General features: G+C 37.8%; 1 non-coding gene across 1 annotated transcript; it reads left to right on the forward strand.

Annotated features, from left to right (window-relative positions):
* The first annotated feature begins 1,530 nt into the window (after positions 1–1,530).
* TRNAQ-CUG lies at positions 1,531–1,602 on the forward strand. Its single transcript has one exon. It is a non-coding gene; the product is annotated as a tRNA-Gln (tRNA).
* The last annotated feature ends 4,185 nt before the right edge of the window (positions 1,603–5,787 follow it).

The following is a 5,787-nucleotide window of genomic DNA, read 5'->3' on the forward strand; positions in this document are numbered from 1 at the left end:
TCACTATGCAGAGCCCACAATGAAGGGGTGGAGTTATTTGGAATTCTGCTCAGGAGATTCCCTGAAAAACTGAGATTTGTTGCACATCAGGGAAGCTGTAGGGATTGGTTTAAATCTTCTATTTATTGTTGCTCAAATTGTTTCAGCTTTGACCATTACAGGCATATATTTTTAATTTCTTTTTTTTTTTTCCAGAGAGCACAGAACTTGGTACAAGCCCTAGCCCCTAGAAATGCTCATCTTAAAGTTGTTACCGGGACCTTCAGTTTTTCAAAAGCCTGCAGTGGGCTAGATTTTTGTTGAAAATACTTAGGATCCTCATGCTTCTTGTTCCCAAGGCTCCTGCAAACCACCTTTAGTTATGCCGTTTAGCAAGAGGGTTTCATTCTGGCTTGCTTTCTGGTAGTGAGCGGATCGGAAAGTCATAGGGCTGGGAGAAGAAATATTGGATGAGATATGTACGGATACTCTCGTTGCCACTGTACAGCGGCCGTTGTAGCTCATGCCGCAGAACACACGGCCCTACGGGCGGGGTCAATTTTAACCTGGTAGCGACAGTGCCGCCTCATTTAAGCCGGAAGGATTTTTGTCCATGATACCAGACGTCTCTAAGTAATGAAGTCATTTTGGCAGATGCCGATACCTCTCATGTGATCTTGTTGGGAAGGTTCAGATCCTATCAACTGCGATTATTTACTCTTAAGGACCCTCTGCCTCCTTCCTCAGCCTTTCTATTTGACAATATAAGATCGCTTTTGTCTCCTGCAATGAACAGTCCTAGACAAGTCACGTCCGGGTCTTGGCATCCGTAAATTTTTACTGCTGAATATTTTGGGAGAGGCTCATAGTTAATACCATTGAAAAAGACCAAGTCAAAGCTTTATCAGTGAGAAACTAATTACAAAATCCTGCTTTGCAAATATTCGAGCTTTTAACAGTGCTTTACCCTTTGGTATCCACGAGGCGGAGCCTTCCCGTGAAGCTGAAAGCATCTTTCGGTGTCCTGTTTTTTGTTTTTTACCCTCGTCAACGCCACAGCTAGGACTAGTTGACATGCCACCTCAACTGAAGTCATCCATAATTTATATGTTACGAAATCGAACTTTCAAAAGTGTGCCTAGCATTAGGAGCAAAGAACGCCGGACAAACGCTCGGGAGGCGGCAAGCCTCGCGGTTCTTCCAACAACGCAATCTGTCAGCGCCTCTAGGTTGGTGCCCTCTGCCCCTGCGTCGGGGCAGCCCGGTTGAGGGCGGCCGAACCGACGCTAGGGAACCCAGAAGGTTGCAGAAGGCAGAGGGACGCTAAGAGTCTAAGGGGGACACGGACTTACCTTATCTGTCCCTGGAAACCGAGTTGCTCTTGGATTTTGCACGAATAGCCCTGTGCGAAACGAAAAGGGAACTTGTGTGGTGGCGGCAGATAACGAACATTAGGGTAGACACTTAGGTTCTTAAAGGGAAGACGGCTTGAATTCAGAAATGAAGATATATTCCATCAGGAAGGAGTGATAGTAACAACGGCTGTAGTGAGGTTCCATGGTGTAATGGTTAGCACTCTGGACTCTGAATCCAGCGATCCGAGTTCAAATCTCGGTGGAACCTGAGGTTTTTGGTTTTTTTTTTTCTTCTTGCTTCCTCACTATTTTTTTCTTTCTAAAATAAATTTCCCTCTTAGATGTGATTGGCAGGGAATCTCCAGTTCATATGAACCCAAAGTATGACACGGACTCTGTATGGGGCCCACTGACTCTCTGCTCTATGCTCAGAGCAGGAGACCATTACTCATACCTCCTTCCTTTTAGTACCCTCCTCACCACCACCTAACAGATATTCTAATGCCCAAAATAATTTGAGTTGAATTAAACTTTTTATTTGATTTATTGCCTTATGAAATGCGGTTAATTCACTTCAGAGGACAAAAAGGACTCAACAGATTTGAGGGAGAAGAAAGATTCTTGTATGTATCTTTTTCCCAAGAGAATGAGGCTTTATAATGCCTTTCAGGTGCAATCACTAGAATTTACAGGTGTTTCATTTGCCACTGAGAAACAAGGATTCGTGAAAATAAATCTGTATTTTAAATAAAAATTGCTTAAACTCTCTTAGGTATTTGAACACTATTGGATCTTCGCATGGTAACTTCAATCACTGTCAACACGGTAAGTAAATACCCAGATACATCTTCTAAGTGCTTCCATGGTGCTCTGTTGGTCATTTCTATGACATTAACCTACCACACAGAATTGCTGTCAATACTGAATATGTCCCATAGAATGATACAGCTTTAAAATTATATCCTAGATGTCTCTGTGGTTATTTTGTCTTCATAAAACTAAATGTCTCCTGTTGCAAGTTAATTTTCTGGTAAATGTTTGGATTTGTCACAACTTAAAGTAAGACAAAGAAGTTACTAGGTCTCTGAAGAAATAAGGCCAAAGTGCTTTCCTTAGTTTGATCTTATCTATTAGTATTTATAAAATTGTGTATTTTAATTATGGATACAGGGTATCAGGCTATATATTATAATCTTTTTTCATTTAATCTTATATTACTAAAATTAATAATCTCTTTTGTTGTATGTAGCTACCATTCATTCACTGGTTTCATGTTAGCTGCTGTGTAATATGAACATGCCACAGCTCATGCATTCATCTTTCCATTAATGGGAAACCTAGAGTTATTTATAATATAAATTTGATTTTGAATTATGGCAATTCTTGAGTCACAAAAATTAAAAATTATGTTACTGCAGAAGAAATTCCTGATTCTGCAACCATACATTTGGTGGAGAATTTGAGCTGTCATTTTCATTTTCCAAATGCTTCTGCACATAATGATTATTCACCCTTTTATATTGTACTACCCATTCCTTCTGATTCCTCATGCATTTTCTAGTGTTAACTGCTAGCAGCATTATGTTCCCCAGCATGGAATGCCTTTGCTAGGCCTTATGCCACCACTGCCTCTAAAAGCTTAAATATCTACCTGCTTTTAGCAGATATCTATTCATTACCCTTACCAAGGCAAATGTTGCAAGAAAATAGATGCCACCTTTAATTTAGAAGCAAATCCCTAATTTGCTTCTAAACATTTCTTTATAGACCTTATTATACTTGCATAAAGATGTATCATGATATAATACATAATTTTGGAGTTTTCCCCCCTTGTTTATATACATGTTTCTTCTGAAAGAAGACATACATCTGATTGGCAAAGCTTAGGGCACATGCCTGCCATCCTAGCTACATAGAAGCCTAGGAAATTGTTTTAGACAGTTTGGACTACTGTAACTATATAATGTTTGTTGACTTAAACAACAAACATTTATTTCTCACAATTCTGAAGGCTGGGAAACCCAAAATCAAGGTTCCAGCTGATTCAGTGTCTGGTGAGGCCTCCCTTCTTGATTTGTAGCCTACTGTCCTCTTGCTCTATCCTCACATACTGTGGGGAGAGACAGAGAGAGAGAGAGAAAGAGAGAGACAGAGACAAAGGGAGAGAGAAGGGGAGAGAAAGAGAGAGAGAGAAAGAGAGAGAGAGGCTTCCACATATGAATTTGAGGGGGACACAAACATTCAGTCCATAGCAGAAATTTAGTTATGACAGTACCATTGAGGATGCATAGTTCATTGGTAGAGAATTCTCCCTAGTCATATGAAGTCTTAGGCATATTAGACCACTATGTTCATCAATATGATTATCTATAATTTCTTTTCTTCCTAAACTTTTCTTTTTCCATCAATTTTCTCTTTCATTATGATTCAGCCACAGAATCTATATAGGCCAGGCACAGTGGTTCATGCCTTTAATTCCCACAGTTTCAGAGGGTGAGGTGGGTGGATCACTTAAGGCCAGGAGTTGGTGACCAGCCTGAGCAACATGGTAAGACCCTGTCTCTACAAAACTAATAATATATTTGTTAAAGAATCTGTTAAAATATGAGTTAATAATTACTAAATTTTGAGATGTAGAAACAAAATGGAACTAAAATGATGAATAACAATAATTCACAAAATGGGATGTTGTAATAAGGATCAAATTATACTCGAGTCATTTATCATAATAAAAGATAATTTTTAAACTGTTTACTGAAGTTATAATTCATGCAAATGCTGAATGAATGACTATGAAATTAGTACTTGTCTGAGGTCATGGCCAAAGCTACACTGTAGCACCCCTTTGCTGTGAATAAAATGTCAGGATGTAAAAATTTAAGAATTTTATTGAAAAACTAATTATTATTAGCATTGTATTTAATGTATTATATTTTATATCAGTATATTACTATAAGAATTGTGTTGTAATCAAAACTTTACTAGTCAAAATTTCAAAGGTTGATATTATTGTGTATCAATATCATTTACTAGATTTTTCTTCAGTCACTCTACTGCACAGTTGGGCCAAAAAATGGATGCCCACTTTTAACTTAGATGGACTTCATTGCTTCTAAACATTTCCTTTTCTTCAAAGATTTTATTATACTTGTATACACAAAGATTTATCATGATATAATACAAAATTTTGGAACGTTTCCCCCTTGTGAAAGTTTAATGTGACAAAATAGACATTTTGCTTTTAAATTATTTTGACAAAATGAAAAAAGTTATCATATAGAAATTTTGTTTAAAGACTCAAGGCTAAGATAGAAAATAGTTTTTGAAGGTATTTTTAAATATTCTAGAAATGAAGTATTAAGATGTAATTACAACTTTATTATTCTTCATTTTATTCTAATGTAAATATTTGTATTTGTTGAGAATAAAAGTATATGATCTTCCTATACAGCAATCTAAAGAACTCTTATGTTTATATTAACTTCCTTATATTAAATTCAATTTTAATCTTAATATTACATAAAATGTAAAGTTTTTCACAAATTATTAATTATTGAAGCATTTTATCCCAAAACAGTAAAAATCCATTCATATTTCAATGATTGACAGTATCTTAACAAATAAAGCTCACAAGGAGATTTTCACTCTATGTTTAATAGCTAAAATTCTTATTCTTGTACTAAACAATGAGTACTAATAAATAAATAAATAAATAAATTAAATAAGACAACCATACTATTCAGATAATAAAAGTAAACCTGGCCTTTTCTGACCATGGACGCTGCTGAGAAAACACTGTTAAATGTCTCTCTTCCCACTGCCATCATATCTAAGTCACAGTCTCCTAAAGAGCCTGAACAACTGCTGAAGCTTTTTGTTGTCATTGGAGGGTTGAGCTTTTTTTTTTTTTTTTGAGACGAGTCTTCTTCTGTCACCCAGGCTGGAGGAGTGCAGTGGCACAATCTGGGCTCGCCGCAACCTCTGCCTCCTGGGTTCAAGTGATTCTCCTGCCTCAACCTCCCGAGTAGCTGGGACTACAGGTGTGCACCACCACGCCCAGCTAATTGTGTGAGTGTGTGTGTTTTTAGTACAGACAGGGTTTTACTATGTTGGCCAGGCTGCCCTCCCAGAGTACTAGGATTACAAGCATGAGCCACTGCACCCGGCCAGGAGGATTGAGCTTTGAAACAACTGATGAGAGCCTGAGGAGCCATTTTGAGCAATAGGGAACGCTCACGGACTGTGCAATAAGAAAGATCCAAACACCAAGCACTACAGGGACTTTGGGTTTGTCACATATGCCACTATGGAAAAGGTGGATGCAGCCATCAATGCAAGGCCACACAAGGTGGATGGAAGAGTTGTGGAACCAAAGAGAGCTGTCTCAAGAGAAGATTCTCAAAGAACAGGTGCCCACTTAACTGTGATAAAGATGTTAAAGAAGACACTGAAG

Source organism: Mandrillus leucophaeus, unplaced genomic scaffold, assembly GCF_000951045.1.
Source record: "Mandrillus leucophaeus isolate KB7577 unplaced genomic scaffold, Mleu.le_1.0 Scaffold392, whole genome shotgun sequence".
Classification (NCBI taxonomy): domain Eukaryota; kingdom Metazoa; phylum Chordata; class Mammalia; order Primates; family Cercopithecidae; genus Mandrillus; species Mandrillus leucophaeus.